The sequence below is a fragment of the Portunus trituberculatus genome, chromosome 43, assembly GCF_017591435.1.
Source record: "Portunus trituberculatus isolate SZX2019 chromosome 43, ASM1759143v1, whole genome shotgun sequence".
Classification (NCBI taxonomy): Eukaryota; Metazoa; Arthropoda; class Malacostraca; order Decapoda; family Portunidae; genus Portunus; species Portunus trituberculatus.
The window spans coordinates 14,244,411-14,261,910 of record NC_059297.1 but is presented as its reverse complement, the minus strand read 5'-3'; the positions used below and the strand labels follow the sequence as shown (position 1 = coordinate 14,261,910).

At 39.4% G+C, this 17,500-nt stretch overlaps 1 protein-coding gene and 1 long non-coding RNA gene across 2 annotated transcripts in view; one reads left to right on the top strand and one right to left on the bottom strand.

The window, feature by feature from the left end:
- The window catches only part of LOC123518444 (fucose mutarotase-like), a 311,140-nt gene that overhangs the window by 36,722 nt on the left and 256,918 nt on the right, over positions 1–17,500 (bottom strand). The window lies entirely within an intron of this gene.
- LOC123518447 overlaps positions 1–17,500 on the top strand; it is a 150,684-nt gene that overhangs the window by 47,985 nt on the left and 85,199 nt on the right. The window contains exons 4-5 of the long non-coding RNA XR_006678801.1: positions 10,617–10,757; positions 17,050–17,215. This is a non-coding gene — a long non-coding RNA (uncharacterized LOC123518447). The remainder of the gene's footprint in view (positions 1–10,616; positions 10,758–17,049; positions 17,216–17,500) is intronic.

Genomic DNA, 17,500 nt, shown 5'->3' with positions numbered 1-17,500 from the left:
AGAATGAGAGTGTGTGAATGAATGATGTAAACGAAAATGTAAAGTAAGTCATTGAGATAAGGTTGAGAGAGGAAAACACACACACACACACACACACACACACACACACACACACACACACACACACACACACACACACACACACACACACACACACACACACACACACACACACACACACTGATGCATGGGAGAATGCCTGTATGTACTTCATTTAGATTTTTACCTGACGTCATTGCTGGTTAAGAGTGTTGTTACACTCGCAATTATGGTGGCGCGAATATTTGATTTGCTTTTATTTCGCCACGATAACGGAATTATAATGGTGCTTGCTTACTTTGAATGGTGAGCGGCTGTCCGTTGTCTGAACCTCGAAGTACATTTGAGGTATCACTGAAATTCTTGTGAAGATAATGCTCTCTCTCCTCTCGAGTTTTTTTTATTGCACAGTGATTGTGGATCTGATCTCTTATCGATAATGTTTATTGTGTCTATAGAGAAGCAAGGGGACAAACGGATTTACTTATTTCCCAACGATAGTTTGGAAAAGCGAGTAGTCGTTTGTAGTATTTTTCTTGTACTTTTGATGTTGAGTTGTATTTGCGTAGGGGTTTTGAGGGATACTGGGGATATCTATCAACTATTCAGTGTAAAATCTCACTTGTTCAGCAGAATAAAATAATGGTAACGTGTGAATGGTGATGGACGCAGGGCCGGTAATTAGATAAAGTAAAGAAGAGGTTTCGCTGGAGTAAGTTGGATCTGATTACGATTAATTACCAATACTCTTCCATGGTGAGTATAGTGACTCGGACGCCCGGTTAATCGGACAATACAGTGCTTATCAAGACGTGTGTCCTTCCTGGAGGGGGCTGGTCTATAAATTAATTGGTACCTGAGGAAACCTGTCATGTTCTTTACCCATCACGGGCGATAGACCAAGATAACTCATCTGAACTTGTCAGCAAAATTCAGCTCACGCCTCCAACAGTCTGTTAGAATACCTTTAATTTGTTTAATTGTTTTACAGTGACAACCGGTAAAGGCTAAAATAAGATCAATATCGTCTCGAACTTAACGCTCCTTACAAACAAAGGAAAAAATTGAAAGATTTATATATGTTAAAAAAAAAAAAAGCTATGTTGATTAGTCACCGAGATGTTTATTGTCGATACTGAAGAGTCAGAAGAATATTAAGTTCACCAGTCAGTGATATGAATGGGGGAAGCTTTTGGTTGACTCTTGCGTTAGTAAGATAAACATAATGATGGTGGCGGTGCTGCTTCACGTTGGCATTAGTAAAGGACACAGAAAGAGGATGAGATGGGAGGAGACAAAGTGTTGTGTGGCGGCGGGGGCGTGTGAGGCGGCAACACCAATTTTTTTTTTCGTGTCGAGATATATATATATATATATATATATATATATATATATATATATATATATATATATATATATATATATATATATATATATATATATATATATTCCTGATGATCTGAATGTTAAAGTAGTAAAAACTGTGAGGAGAATTGTCTGTTGCAGATAGAAAGTATAGTTACGAAAGACACAATGAACGGTTAAAGGAGTAATCGAGTATGTTATAGTTCTTTCGTTTATACAGTTTTGCTTTGTTGAAGAAAGTAATTTAGAATTAGTCACTGACGCGGCAAATAACAATTAAAAGGTTATTATTAGTATATTGGCTATATTCATAAGCGTTTTGTTTTTATCATCAGGACAATTATTTTTTCAAACCCAGCAGAGGTGATTAGACGAGTTTTCACGAGTGTTTTGCGTACTGACAGTGTAAAATCCTTGTGAACTGTCACTAGTACCATGAACACATAATTGGAAATTCTAATTACACCCACTACAGTTTAAAAGAAAAGGAATAAAAGGCATTTGAGAACGAGACACCGAAATGTTTAGAAATACGAAGAATATTACATCGAAAGTTCCTTTCCATAAAGTGTGAAATATCTTGGGTGTGAGTTCCCAATTATTTTCCGCATGAATTTCTGTGGCAGTGGAGTCCAGACAGACGGAGGGGGCTCGCCGCGGCGTGTCACCTCTTCCCTGAATATAGAGGCGTCTAGAGGTCACCCGTACCCAGTTCCGCGCGGTACTTCGACTCTCCGCATAAATTTTGCCGGAGACGCATCAGGGAGCTTTCTGTCTTTTCCTTGATTACCTTTGCGTATCCTGGTGTAGATCCTGTCGGGTCCAAGGAAGGATTTTAGTACCTTCTATTTTGCAAAGGACACTGATTACATAATTCACGGTAATCTCAGAGTGTACTACAATATTCAGAACGGGTACTGAACTTGGTGCTGCATAATTATAGGAGAGAGAGAGAGAGAGAGAGAGAGAGAGAGAGAGAGAGAGAGAGAGAGAGAGAGAGAGAGTACCGCCATATTTTCCTTAGGGCGTCCAAATAACAGGCTGGACGGCGGTCCCTCGTCACCAGCACGCCTGGTTTGCGGTGTCCTGTTATGCTTCCTTAACTTTCCTCCTGCGCCGGCTGGTTGTCTCCCTCACACGCAACACATGCAGACAGATAGATGACCAGACGGAAGCACCCATTCAAAAAACATGCAACAGACAAACGGACAGACAAATGGTCAAGCAGGTAGACATGACCCGGTATCCGGAAATACTAGATTCATAAACACAAGAAATACATACTATACATACATACATGCATACATAAGAGTACATGCATGTATATATACTGAAAGACAGAGACAGACAAACATATATATAGGTGAAGAAACTACACTAGACATCCGGAAACGACAGACACGGACGAATGCAGATATATAGACAGACAGACAAGGAAAACCAGTTATCTAGGAAGTAGACGGACACCCAGACAGACAAAGACAAAATCAGACAGACATATACAGTTACTAGCGCACATAGACGGAAGCAGAGAGACAAGCATACAGACAGACAGTCAGAACCAGGCAGTGTTTAGAGAATGAATAGTTCTCAAGACAAGCAAACGGAAAGAGACGGTGAGCGGACAGATACGTAGACGGAAAGACGCCCAAAATAGAGTGACGAGAAGCGATAATGGACGAACGAGTGGTGGAAAATAACGCGGCAGCACACACAGCATTCCTCCCTTTCACTCCCCGCACTTATATGTACTCGTCTTATTTTCTCTCTGAAGCGCGAAAATCACAACATATTACATCCGCACTCTTGGAAAAAAAAAAAAAAAATGTGGAAGAAAAAGAAGATCCATCCTCAGACGGACACAAAAATATATCTGTACTCCACAATTTGGAAGCAGTATATTTCATTTTTTTTTTTGTCTTCATATACCTTTGCTCTCCCACATGCCTTCACTTAATTAACAAGCCCGATGCAGACCACATTAGTCACCTCACGGAACCGCAAGCAACACTGTGTAATCGACGCCGTGAAGATTCCTTGAAGCTACACTCGGAAACCAGATATTCTTGTCTTTCTTTCTTTTGGCGTGTGTTAGGAGTTGAACAGGATGTCAAGGCGGCGACTCTAAGTGGCTGTTGAAGATGCTTAGGTACACTGCAGGAGGAATAATATTAACCTCTTCAATACTGGACACATTTTTACCTTGAGATTTGTGTACGATTAGATCATTTTATTGGCATTAGGAAGGGTCTATGGAGGTCAGAAGATTAATGGCTGGGTCTACACTATTTTAATCCCCCACATAAGTTTCTGAAGCTGTATAAAATCACCATATAGTAAGCAGAATGAATATGGAAACGCGTGACGGTACTGAAAGGATTAAACGGACACCTCCTCTAGGAAATCAGATCATATTATAGGAAGTGGGTTGAAAAAAGATGAAGAAAAAGAAAAGATCCGGTATTTCCACTTGTTATTGTCACCAGTTCTTGTTGGTCTTAATATTATATGACTCATTTTGTTAGTTTAGTTTCTCTTTGACTTGTACACACACACACACACACACACACACACACACACACACACACACACACACACACACACACACACACACACACACACACACACACACACACACACACACACACACACACACACACACACGGCCCGGTAGCTCAGTGGTTAGAGCGCTGGCTTCACAAGCCAGATGACCGGGGTTCGATTCCCCGGCCGGGTGGAGATATTTGGGTGTGTCTCCTTTCACGTGTAGCCCCTGTTCACCTAGCAGTGAGTAGGTACGGGATGTAAATCGAGGAGTTGTGACCTTGTTGTCCCGGTGTGTGGTGTGTGCCTGGTCTCAGACCTATCCCAAGATCGGAAATAATGAGCTCTGAGCTCGTTCCGTAGGGTAACGTCTGGCTGTCTCGTCAGAGACTGCAGCAGATCAAACAGTGAATTACACACACACACACGGCCCGGCAGCTCAGTGGTTAGAGCGCTGGCTTCACAAGCCAGATGACCGGGGTTCGATTCCCCGGCCGGGTGGAGATATTTGGGTGTGTCTCCTTTCACGTGTAGCTCCTGTTCACCTAGCAGTGAGTAGGTACGGGATGTAAATCGAGGAATTGTGACCTTGTTGTCCCGGTGTGTGGTGTGTGCCTGGTCTCAGACCTATCCCAAGATCGGAAATAATGAGCTCTGAGCTCGTTCCGTAGGGTAACGTCTGGCTGTCTCGTCAGAGACTGCAGCAGATCAAACAGTGAATTACACACACACACACACTCTCTCTCTCTCTCTCTCTCTCTCTCTCTCTCTCTCTCTCTCCCATTAAATGTTTTCGTTTTATCGCTTAGGCTCTGAATCGCAGTATTAATCTGTCACTTCAATCTCTGGTAGCTTTACTATTATGAGAGAGAGAGAGAGAGAGAGAGAGAGAGAGAGAGAGAGAGAGAGAGAGAGAGAGAGAGAGAGAGAGAGAGAGAGAGAGAGAGAGAGAGAGAGAGAGAGAGAGAGAGAGAGAGAGAGAGAGAGAGAGAGAGAATGTTATGATTCCACACCCTATATTACTGACTTTAACATAATTATTGCATAATTTATTGTTATTAATCATTTGTGCATAACTTACTGTCACTCACCTACCGTATATAATGAGTCATCGCCATTCACCTCTCATATCTCGCTTGTTATTCATCATCTACGGTAACTCGGGTATCAGTTTAATAAAAGAAGAAAAAAAAAAAAAAGAAAGATTGAGAGTAGACACGTACCGGATCAAAGAATTCTGAATACGGATGCTGATGTCAGACTCGCGTATTTAACCCCTTCAGTATTGGAACGCATTTTTGATATGATAAGACGATTATATTTATATTAGGAAGGGTCTATGAAGGTCAGAAGCCTACTCTACTTACTCTATTTTAATTCCCACATAAGTTTCTGAAACTGTAAAATCGCCAGTTAGTTAGCCGAATGAATATGGAAACGCGTCATAGCACTGAAGGATTTAGTGAAGTGGTTGCGGGTGTTATCAAGTGTACTGTTTGCAGAATGGAGCCGCCGCTTGTATTGTGCAGTTACCAGCTGGTGACGATAGCGACTCGTAGTAAGCCGTAATGAGGTCTAGTGCCGTCAGTTTCCGTTCTAATGCTTATTCGAGTAGTATTATTGGCTTATGTTGTTTCTATTAATAAATTAGTTATTTTCATCGTTGTATGTGTGTGTGTGTGTGTGTGTGTGTGTGTGTGTGTGTGTGTGTGTGTGTGTGTGTGTGTGTGTGTGTGTGTGATAATAATATAATATTTTGGTTTAATTGAATGGCAGCTAGTACAGAGCTGAAACTTATACATATTACCCTACTTACACATATATCCTTATATACTAACATTCATACATCTTAAATCTACATAATCCTCCTGTTGGAATCTGACATCCCGATGCGCGGCAGCTATTTAAAGCGGCAGATAAGCCTAGTGACTTATGGCCCCGGGATGATCAGGCTACCCCATGTGTATTTCTTTGTTTTGGGGTTTGTTTCTCCTACTCAGCAGTGGGTCACAACTTCAGGCGTATACTATCAGTACCAATGCTAATAACAATAATAAGCATAACGTTCACAGCCCTCTCAATCTTAACCGTGTCAATATGAAACACAAAATATTATTTCTCTTCGACCCAATATCTAAATAAGCAAGATCTGTTTCTTACGCCTTTGCCGTGACCTACTACACTCCCATGTCTCTGTTGCTTGTAGTAGGGCGTATAACAGCAATTTTTCACTGGAATTGTGCAAAATGTGATATAAGCACCAAATTTGGCACAGTGGTTACCAAGGGTGTACTGAATAAATTTGCCCGATGGGCCACTTGAAAATCCAAGATGGCTGCCATTTTTCAAGATGGCCGCCAAAACGCTCTTTTTTTTAAGTCATTTTCCCCATAGAAAAGCACTTAGTTGATGGATTTGAGTGATCTAAGTGTTGATTTCTATGTTTTCTTGCATGCTGAATCTAATTTTGCTAGTTTTAAAAGGCTCTGATGGTTATTTTCACCATTTTTGTTAGTTTTGCTGCATCTTACTACTTGTGCAATATGATAACTTTCCATTCTATTTGTACATATCATATGGGGTGTAGGGTGTAGTAGTAGATGTAGTTCCTTTGTTTCAACAGTCAGCCACATCCTCTGGATGGACTACTGGCACTGGTCCTCACTGCTAACCTAACTCTCACCTATGGCTCCAAGAAGTTGCTAGTGCGCAGCGACGGCCACACCCCGGTACACCGTTTGGCTCACGGGCTAAACTAGGTGAGGTTAACACATAGTCTCTGTGTGTGATGAGCATCTCTTACTCCAACCTCCAAAGTGCATGAGATTGAAACACCAGCAAAGATACATTTGACCTGCTTGATCTGTAAAGCCATTTTCTTAAAAGAGTAAGAGTGATTGTCGGGCACTACCAGGGCACACTGGTGACAGTTGCTGGTGTGAAACTCAGCATGGGGTTCAATGTCAGCTAAGGAAGAAAAAATATCATACTTAGCGTCCCAAATGTTGCTTAACCTACCCCACACATCTGTTTAAGCAAACACACCTGAATTGACAGGATGGGCCAGTGCGAAAAGCCGAGCCAAGGATAATGGGGTACTTAAGTTATCCGGATGGTGTACAGATCACACGGGAACTAAGTGACATTGGATGAATGATCGGGCTAGGTGTAGGGCAGGTATGTATGAACCTAGTTGTATCTCATACAAGAAAGTGCCCATAATACAGGGCGGTAAAAGGATCAACCCTCGATCCTGTTTATTAGAATGTCTTCAAACACCAAATCTGACACTTCTTGGAAGACCAAGTGGGCTAAGTGTTGCCTCTGCCAAGCAAAGAAGAAAGAGCCTCTTACATCTCCAGTAGCAAATCCTGCAAGGAGGCCAGAGGATGGATACAACCTTCTTGGGAAGAATATTCCATTATTTCCTGCAGCAAATGCTTTTCCAATCAAGATGGATCCTCGGAGGCTTGATGATGGCACTGGGATAGAGGCAACTCTAAGGAAGAATTAAGCACTGTATCATAGAAGTTGTAAGCTTTTGTTCAACAACAGCAAGTTACAAAGGGCACAGAAAAGATCTACCCCTAGAACTGATAGGGATGTGGGCAGTGGCAGTGGCAACAAACTACCACGGAGAATATCAGACCCCAAGTGGATAGAATGTTTTATATGTGAAGAGGAAGGAAATGTGGGTGACCTTACACAAGCGAGCACCATGAAATTGAACAAAAGACTATATTAATGTGCCAAGACCTTCAATGATGAGAAGCTGCTTTCCAAACTTAGTGCTGGAGATGTGGTGGCACAAGAGTTAAAATACCATGGTGTGTGCTTGGCTGGAGTTGTCTGTCCACCAATGATGAGAAAGCAAGTGTTCACCACATCAGCTGTAGACAACATAGATCATGATCCGACAGCGACTACAGCTCAAACTTCTTTCCATGGCACAAGTATGTCCCTCTTCCAGCACCCATGCTCTGAAAATCCTGAGAGCAAGTCAGTCTCAATGAAGACAGCAGGGTAAAGAAAGTTCCTGAGCTACCTGAAGTATTCACCAACGTCAAACCAGCATACATTACTAATAATCCAAATCCTCCATCAGTGCCAAGCCAATTGTACCCATCACTCCATTCAATCAAGTCACACTTGAGGGAAGAGTACAGATGGCTGGAGGAAGTATCTCTAACCCAGAATGTGGGTGATGCTCTCAATGTCACATGGGCAGCCCACCATGCCACACAGAAGAGAAGTCAGCTGTTTGATGTGACCATAACATCCCTTTTGCCTTAGATACGAGACTAGGCTCACTCAGTAGCAACCATCAAGCATGTCATGGGAAATATTCGTGACACAGTGGCTTTTCTCAATCCTGGTCAGACCCCAGTTATAACTGCTGACCAACCATTGTATGCCCAGGCCAAAAAGATCCAGTGGACGTGGCCTGAATATGGGGAGGACAGATTTGTCATAATGTTTGGGGGACTTCACATAAAGAAGGCTGGCTTCAGCTCCCTTGGAACACTTCTTGAAGGCAGTGGGTGGACCAATGCTATTACTGAAGCAGGGGTGGCATCATCAGTACTGCAGATTCATTCCTCTCTGTAGCAAGCATCACAAGGACAAGATTGGCCCACCAGATTACAGCATGCAGCTTGCACAAACTGAAGAAATTTCTAGGGTGTTAATTCCTTTGTTTTTGAGTGAAATTTCTAGGGTGTTAATCTATTTTGTTTTGAGTAAAATTTATAGGGTGTTGATTTCTTTGCTTTTTGGCGAAAATTCTAGGATGTTAATTTGCTTAGTTTTGCCTGCAACTTTTAGGGGTCAAGCCAAATATTTTGGCTTGACCTATGTAATACTGTACTGTGTTATTGAAGTAAAACATTACAATGTTGCTAGCTCTATTAGCCTGTTACTAGTTGAAATGTATGTCGCCATTCTATTATTTAGTTGAATTACCATTATTACAGTATTACTTTTCTGTGATTGACACCATTATGTTTTTGAAGGACCTTTATTATTTTTTTTTCTGATTGGCTATATTGCTTTGCGTCCAGAATAATATAGTTGTGCTATCAAAACCATTTACAGTATTCTATGGGTTGAGAGCATAAGAAAAATGAGACCTATTACGTTGTCTAGTCAACGCGGATGAAGTCACTGCATTATGTTACATGAAGAAGGACCATTATTACAGTATTATTTTTTTTTGCATTGTTAACAATATTATTTGAGTCCAGAATAATACATTTGTTATCATGTTTACAGATATGATCTTTTGATGATATTGATTGTTGTTCAGTGAAAAAAAAAATATTGCTTGATATTGCGATTATTTTTTTTTATTAAAAATATAATTTTCTACCATGTACAATGTTTCATTACTTCTGGAAGTAGAAAATCTGAATCCAGCATCCTCAGAAACATATACTTTGACACTAAGATCACTCAAATCGGTCAACTACATGCATTTCTGTGGGAAAAATGACTTCAAAAGAGCGTCTTGGCGGCCATCTTGAAAAAATGGCAGCCATCTTGGATTTTTAAGTGGCCCATCAGGCAAATTTATTCAGTACACCCTTGGAGACCACCATGCCAAATTTGGCGCTTATATCACAATTTGCACGATTTTTCTGTTATCCGCCCTGCTATTGGGAAAGTATAGGGAGAAAGCATTCAATCTTTTACATGCTGTTATAATTACATGCCTGGTGTGAAAGGCCACAAAAATAGGTGCTTTTTTTTTTCTCTCTTTCTATCAGCAGTAAAGTTTTCTAAGGAGAGTTGTGAATAACTGCACCTCCCCGGGAAATGTATGTCATTTCTTCCTTTTCTTCTTATTGAGTTGTGAATGATTATGTGTTCTTTTCAACTGTAAACAAAAGACTCACTGGTGGAAGATAAATGGCTGAAGGGGTGTAACAACACTAATGCAGACAGAAGCCTTTGAGTCTGCTGTCAGGTATGGAGTTGAAGTAATTGGTTTAAGTTTAAAAAAAAAATCATGGGATGCCGAGCATTTGCAAAATGCGCACCAAAGATTTACAATAAACTGCCGAGTGATATCAAAGGTTGTGCCAGATTCGATATCTTCAAAAATAAATTGAAGACATATTTGTTCAAGGAAGTTTACGATTTTAACGGCATGGAAATCAAAGACAATTATAGATGCTAGTTGCTTTTAAGGGAGGCTCTGGTGAGCGCTGCCTCGCAGTGGAGCGGAGCCTTGAACAAACACCCCAAGTAACAAGTATATATATATATATATATATATATATATATATATATATATATATATATATATATATATATATATATATATATATCGGATTTCATTGACAGCACGATTAGCCAACACAAATTACTAAACGAATCACTAGAACTATCAAGGTATTTTTTTTTCTGTCAATCACAATAACTCAATGATTATTGCGGAATATTTCAGATATGTAAACATATACTATTAATTCGCTCGTGCACACACACACACACACACACACACACACACACACACACACACACACACACACACACACACACACACACACACACACACACACACACACACACACACACACACACACACTGGGTCACGATCTTATAAAGACTCAGATTGAACGAGCATGAATAAAGGTTACATGTCCCGCTCTCTCTTTTGTTATTAGAGTTGCGGCGGTGAGGCTTCCTGGGCACGGCGGCTGGCAGCTGAATGTCCCTCTACCGGACGGGCTTCTCCCTTGGCTCGGGATAAAGGCGCGTGTTGGCCAGCTTGTTCTGATGGTCATGAGGGCTTCTGGATAACGCAGGTTATTTTTTGTCATACATCATTGTTATGTGGTGTGTGTGTGTGTGTGTGTGTGTGTGTGTGTGTGTGTGTGTGTGTGTGTGTGTGTGTGTGTGTATGCATGAGTGAGTGTGCTCTATTGTGTAGAATCCAGTGAAATTTCTTAGCAAAATGTAGAGTAAGACTGGTAGGAACTGTGATGAGATTGATTTTTATCGTGAGTAACGTTACTCATGGGGCCGCCGTGGTACAGTGGAACCATGCGTGCTTTGAGATCCGAGGGGTCTCTAAGCGCACGGGTTCGAATTCTGTCAACGGTCCGAGTGTAGGTTGGGCTTCCTCACTCGGGGCAACGGTTTCCCAGCGGGTGGGCTTTGAGATAGGGGGTACCCAAAAAGTATCCCCTTTAGCCCATAAATTCCCGTGAGAAGCCCACATGGTATAAATAAAATAGAAAAAAATGGCGGAAAGAAAGAGGAAGTGGAACATATTTGTTTTCATTATCGTTCAGTAGTGAATTGAAGGAAAGAATCATGTCGTGACACTCGTTCCATTGGTCTGGCAGGGTGGAGTAGGATAAGTGTGTGAATGAAAGACAGTGATTTCTGAGGAGCTCAAATAACAATTATCCTTTTAATAACTACGAAAAAGGGGAATAATTTTTTTCCTGGCTGAAAATGAGACATTGAAAAATATTTAACTGATCTTAATTGTGTGTATATATATATATATATATATATATATATATATATATATATATATATATATATATATATATATATATATATATATATATATATATATATATATATATATATATATATATATATTTTTTTTTAATTAATTAATTAATTTATTTTTCTTTCTTTTTTTTTCTTTTTTCTTTTTATTCTTTTCAAGTCTTACCTTATCACGTGACAAGTTTAAGATAATATGGTAGAAACGACCAATGAAAGGAGTGTCTTAATATTAGATTGAGTTAAAGCTTCGTCGTAATTATGGTGTTAAGCTTAGTTTATTACCATAATAACAGAGAGCGTCACACTTAACGTACTCACAACCCGATGAACTATGAAAGAAAGAATGAAGAAAATGATTGAATGAAGAAAGGATGGTAATTTGGTCAGTATAGTAAACAGTTCAAGTAACGGAGCGGTTAGTGAAGGAAAGATGAGGAACTAGCGAGTTGAACAAGGTGTTTTAAGAGTTATTAGGAGAGTGAAGAGTCCTGCAGCGAAACATAAAAAGTGGAAAGTAACTGAAATAAAGTTCCCGTTTGAATTTACCATTTAGTTAGGTAATAAAAGTTTATGACCGTCACGCCTCCTTCTGCCGATATACATACCTACTTACTCTGCTTACACGGTTAGATAGTTTGGGGAGAAATGAAAGGAAATACCACCATCATCATTCTTTATCACCTCATCTATCACTTTTGCAAGTCACCATCTTTCCAATCAACACCTCTGCAAGTCACCATATTAGAAGTATACAGATGCAACTGTAAAGAAACTTTGCATCTCGATAGAACACAAACGTTTCATTGTAATAAAAAATGATAAACTTAAATTTATAGGTTTTTCTCAGAATGGAATTCTCGATTAGATTAATTCAAAGTGTTACAAAGGTTACCAAAGTTAAATGTTCCAGAATTGATGTTGTATTAAAAGCGATTTACTTCCTCAACACTTACAACACATTGAACACAATTCTTGTCTTGCTTTGGCTAACGCTGCTATCTCTGTGTGGGTCCGGTGCCTTAGTGGCCCTTTCTTTTTATTGTGTGTTATTTTTGCTGTTCTCGGCGGCGCTCTTCCTACAGGAAAAAAGTAATTTCGGAAATCACTGTATTTGTTTACTTTCACATCATTTAGTGTATATCTTTGTGGGCACGTGTTGTGCCTGGCTCTCGATATATGAACAGTGGCACAAAATGGAATTTTCGGATCCATAAATTTCAGAAAAAATTCGATTCTATAGTAAATATACTTTAAATTCATAATTTGATGAAAGGTCATTTCGTATACAAATATTTTCATTATTTATTTTTAATATTGGTGGAACTATAATTTCAAGTTCATGAAGAGAAGCTTATTATAGAACAATAGCTAATAACACTAACATTCAGTGTCCACGGCTTCACACAACGCTTTTTCATTTTTTAAAAATTTTTCGTTAGTGTTATATGCTACGGTCGTCTTGTAAGGAATAGTGCCAGGTGATATGAACAATTTTATCTATACCTGGAATACATTTACGTTTAGAGAGACGGTAAAAGATAGTTTTGTGCGTAGCAGAATTAGAAGACAAAAAAAAAAAAAAAAAAAAAAAAAAATATATATATATATATATATATATATATATATATATATATATATATATATATATATATATATATATATATATATATATATATATATATATATATATATATATATATATATATATATATATATATATATATATATATATATATATATATATATATATATATATATATATATATATATATATATATATATATATATATATATTTCAGGAATGGCACAATAAATGCTATTCCGTTTAATTAGATCCTGATATTGTACGTGATCTTACATTTTCCAAGTTGCCTGTCACTTGTAAACTGCCTAAACAACCTTCCTGCCAGCAATTGTCAGTTTTTCGCATAATTCTTATATAGTTAAGTGACTTTGATATTACCTGATATTATTTCACTTAACATTACTTTCATTTCATGCGTCTACCTGTTTGTGAGTAATGCGACGATGTGCACAATTTATTACTCTGTATCACCATCATCCTTAACACTTTAAGACACCATCACCATTTCCAGCCATAACTATCAAGATCACCGTCATCCTGCTCGTCAAAGTTTCATATAAATATTGTAGCTATCACTACCACCACCAGCACCCTCGCCGCCGCCGCCGCCGCCGCCGCCGCCGCCGCTGCTCCTGTCATGATGGGAGTGGGAAGTGGGAAGTGAGGATTTGAAGGTTTGAGGCATTAAGTCGCATCACGTCAATACAAGAGGTGGTGGGGAAAAAGCGGGTGTATACATTTCGTTTAATCAATGCTTATTAGTTTACAAGAACGTGAAAATAATGTAAGAACATCATGTCAGGATGACTGGGTTTCAAAAGAAGACTGCAGTGACACTACCCCGTGAACAGAAGGGAAAATCCATATATGAAGGGTTGTGGAAATGGAGATACTGGAGAAACGAAGAGAAAAACCGAAACAGAGGTGAATGGATTACGTAACAGAGAACTTGAGATAAAAGCAATCGTAAAAAAAAAAAAAAAAAAAAACGATTGGACCTGTTGGAGAAGACCTCTTTGAAATATGGACCTTTCATAGACATGGGAAAATATTATTAAAAGAATAAGATGAAGAAGACGATGGTGTACCGATAGGGAAATGAACCTTATGTCTATTTGTGTTTAAGTTGTGTATCGGACAGAGCACGGGCGAACAGAGCACCGTAGCGTAACAAAATCGCGCAGTAAATGCGTTTGATGACAGCCGCTCTTAATGAAACATCTGAATAAGCATACTCGTCAGTCATGCTTTCATTATGCGAGAATAATGAGTATTGAAATCAAATTACAGAATCAGAAGTAAAATTCATATTACATTTCCCTCCAATATACGCAACAACTCGCATAAACATAGACGATGATCTTAAGAACACAAGTGCATTAGAGAATGAGAGCAGCTGCACGAAGGTGAGACTGCATATTTCAGCGGCTGCAGCTTACATAACACTCATTTATTATCCATGTATAGAATTAAGTTCTTGAATAGGAAATGAAGGAGGTCATGTACACAAGAAAAATCTCTATTTTGATAGTAAAGAGCCTTAAAGAGGAAGAAAACAGCATGATGGTGCAGGTTAAAGCATTTTTCAAGTGAAGTGCATGACGACGTCGCTACCTGCCGTGAAACTTTGTTGATAATTCCGTAAAGAGACATGCGGAGACAGACGCGCATCCACTTAATGGTGTTATGTATACAGGGCATACTCAGTTAGTTAATCAGTAGGTGACTTTAAGGGAAAATTAGAAAAGATTGTGGTTACTGATGATAAGTATAGGTATGTTTTATACAGGGACTATCACGTATAATCCTTGTTTATGTAAGAGGGGGAAAGCCAAAAGGCCAAAGGCAACAAAAAAAAAAAAAAAAAAAAAAAAAAAAAAAGGCCCACATAATCGCCAGCCCTCTTGCAGGTCTGATAGAGTTAGCCAAAAGACAAGGACAAATGTCTTCAAAGCCCCCTCTTACACGAGGTGAAGTCATAGGAAGTTGGAAATACAGAAGCAGGTAGGGAGTTCCAGAGTTTACCAGATAAAGGTATGAAAGATTGAAAGGACTGGTTAGCTCTTGCATTAGGAATTGGACAGAATAGGGATGAGACGAAGAGAAAAGCCTTGTACAGTGAGAGGAGGCATGCAATTAGCAGATCAGAAGAGGAGTTAGCATGAAAGTAGCGGTAGAAGATAGCAAGAGATGCAACATTCCAGCGGTGAGAAAGATGCTGAAGACATTCAATCAGAGGAGGGGAGTTGATGAGATGAAAAGCTTTTGATTTCACCCTATCTAATAAAACTGTGTGAGTGGAACGCCCCCTCCCCCACCTGCAAAAAGAAAAAAAAAAAAAACATGTGAAGATTACTTCATACAAGGATGGATGTTAACAGTTGGAGGGGTGAGAAAAACTGGCGGAGACTCAGCAGAATGCCTAACTTCATAGAAGCTGTTTTAGCAAGAGATGAGATGTAAAGTTTCCAGTTTAGATTATGAGTAAAGGACAGACGAGGATATTTAGTGTGGAAGAGGGAGACAGTTGAGTGTCATTGAAGAAGAGGGGATAGTTGTCTGGAAGCTTGTGTCGAGTTGATAGATGGAGGAATTGAGTCTTTGAGGTATTGAATACCACTAAGTTTTCCCTGCCCCATTCAGAAATCTTAGAAAGATCAGAGTCCAGGCGTTCTGTGGTGTCCTTGCGTGATCTGTTGACTTCCTGAAGGGTTGGTCGTCTCTGAAAGTACGTGAAAACATGTAGGGTGGTATCATCGGCGTAGGAATGAATAGGGCAAAAAGTTTGGTTAAATTCTTTAGTGAATATTAGGAAGAGAGTGGATGACAGGACAGAACCCTGAGGAACACCGCTGTTAATAGATTTAGGAGATGAACAGTGGCCGTCTACCACATCAGCAATAGAACGGTCGGAAGGGAAACTTGAAATATAATTGCAGGGAGAAAGATAGAAACCATAGGTGGGCAGTTCTGAAACCAAAATTTTGTGCCAGACTCTATCAAAAGCTTGTGATATGTCTAACGCGAACGCAAAAGTTTCACTGAAATCTCTAAAAGAAGATGGCTAAGACTCAGTAAGGAAAGCCAGATCAACAGTAGACAGGCCATGACGGAAGCCTTACTGGCGATCAGATAGAAGACTGAAAAAACAGATGTTTAAGAATCTTCCTATTTAGGATAGATTAAAAATTTTAGACAAACAAGAAATTAAATATAGGCAGTAGTTTCAGGGATTAGAACGGTCACCCTTTTTATAAACAGGTTGAATGTAGGCAAACTTCTAGCAAGAAAGAAAGGTAGAAGTCGATAGACAGTTGAAAGAGTTTGACCAAGGAAGGTGCAAGTGTGGAAACACAATTTTTGAGAACAACAGGAGGAACCCCATCAGGACCATAAGCCTTCCGAGGGTTTAGGCTAGCTAGGGCATGGAAAACATCATTACGAAGAATTTTATTTGTAGGTATGAAATAGTCAAAGGGAGGAGAAGAGGGAAGGACAAACTCAGAATCATCCAAGGTGGAGTTGTTAGCAAGGGTTTGAGATACGAGTTCAGCTTTAGAGACAGATGGTGGTGACAGGCAGTGGTGCCATCAGGATGAAATAAACGAGGGAAAGATGAAGTAAAGTTACTGGATATGTTTTTGTCCAGATGCTAGAAGTCTCAAGAGGAGTTGGAGTTTGAAAGATTTTGACATTTTCTATTTATGAAGGAGTGCTTGGCAAGTTGAAGAATAGATTTGGTATTATTCCGGACAGAAATGTAAAGTGCATGAGATTTAAGTGATGGAAGGCTGAAGTACCTTTTGTGGGCAACCTTTCTATCAAATATAGCATGTATAGCCTGCTGGCTTCTTGCCAGTATGTTTTTGGTCATTTAAATGTAGTTTTTCTGTTTTACGAATGAAAAGAGGAGGAACGTCTTGGTAATTGTCATCTATCGTCATGAAATGCAGGAGGGAATTTAATTAATTTTTTTTTCTCACTTCCAGGGTTGTTGTTAAGCATCTGCCAGTCAAGCTGAACTTATTGCAAGGATTAACAATAAAATATAAAACTGGGAATCTTTGCCTCTTTTAACGGAGCTCCCCAGTACCAGGATGGAAATCTGGTGCGACACTGCATGAACTTGTTCAGCCACTGAACAATGTGTTTGAGGTAAGAATGGGTTGATTGCTACCAAACATTTTACTCTTTTAAGTAAGGGTGTGGTGTAGAGTGTTGGTGCAGAGCCTTTTGCAACATCAGATGTCTTAGCCTTTTCACTATTACCGATGATTTACGAATCTCGAAATCCTGTGATACTGATCGGAAAGGAACAAAATGAAGCAGACGAGTAATTCCACATGATTTCCAATACTTGTATTATGATTGTTTTTTCTTTTATGTTTGAAGGAGCACACATGTATCTATCTATATGTCAGTCTGTCTGTCTGTCTGTCT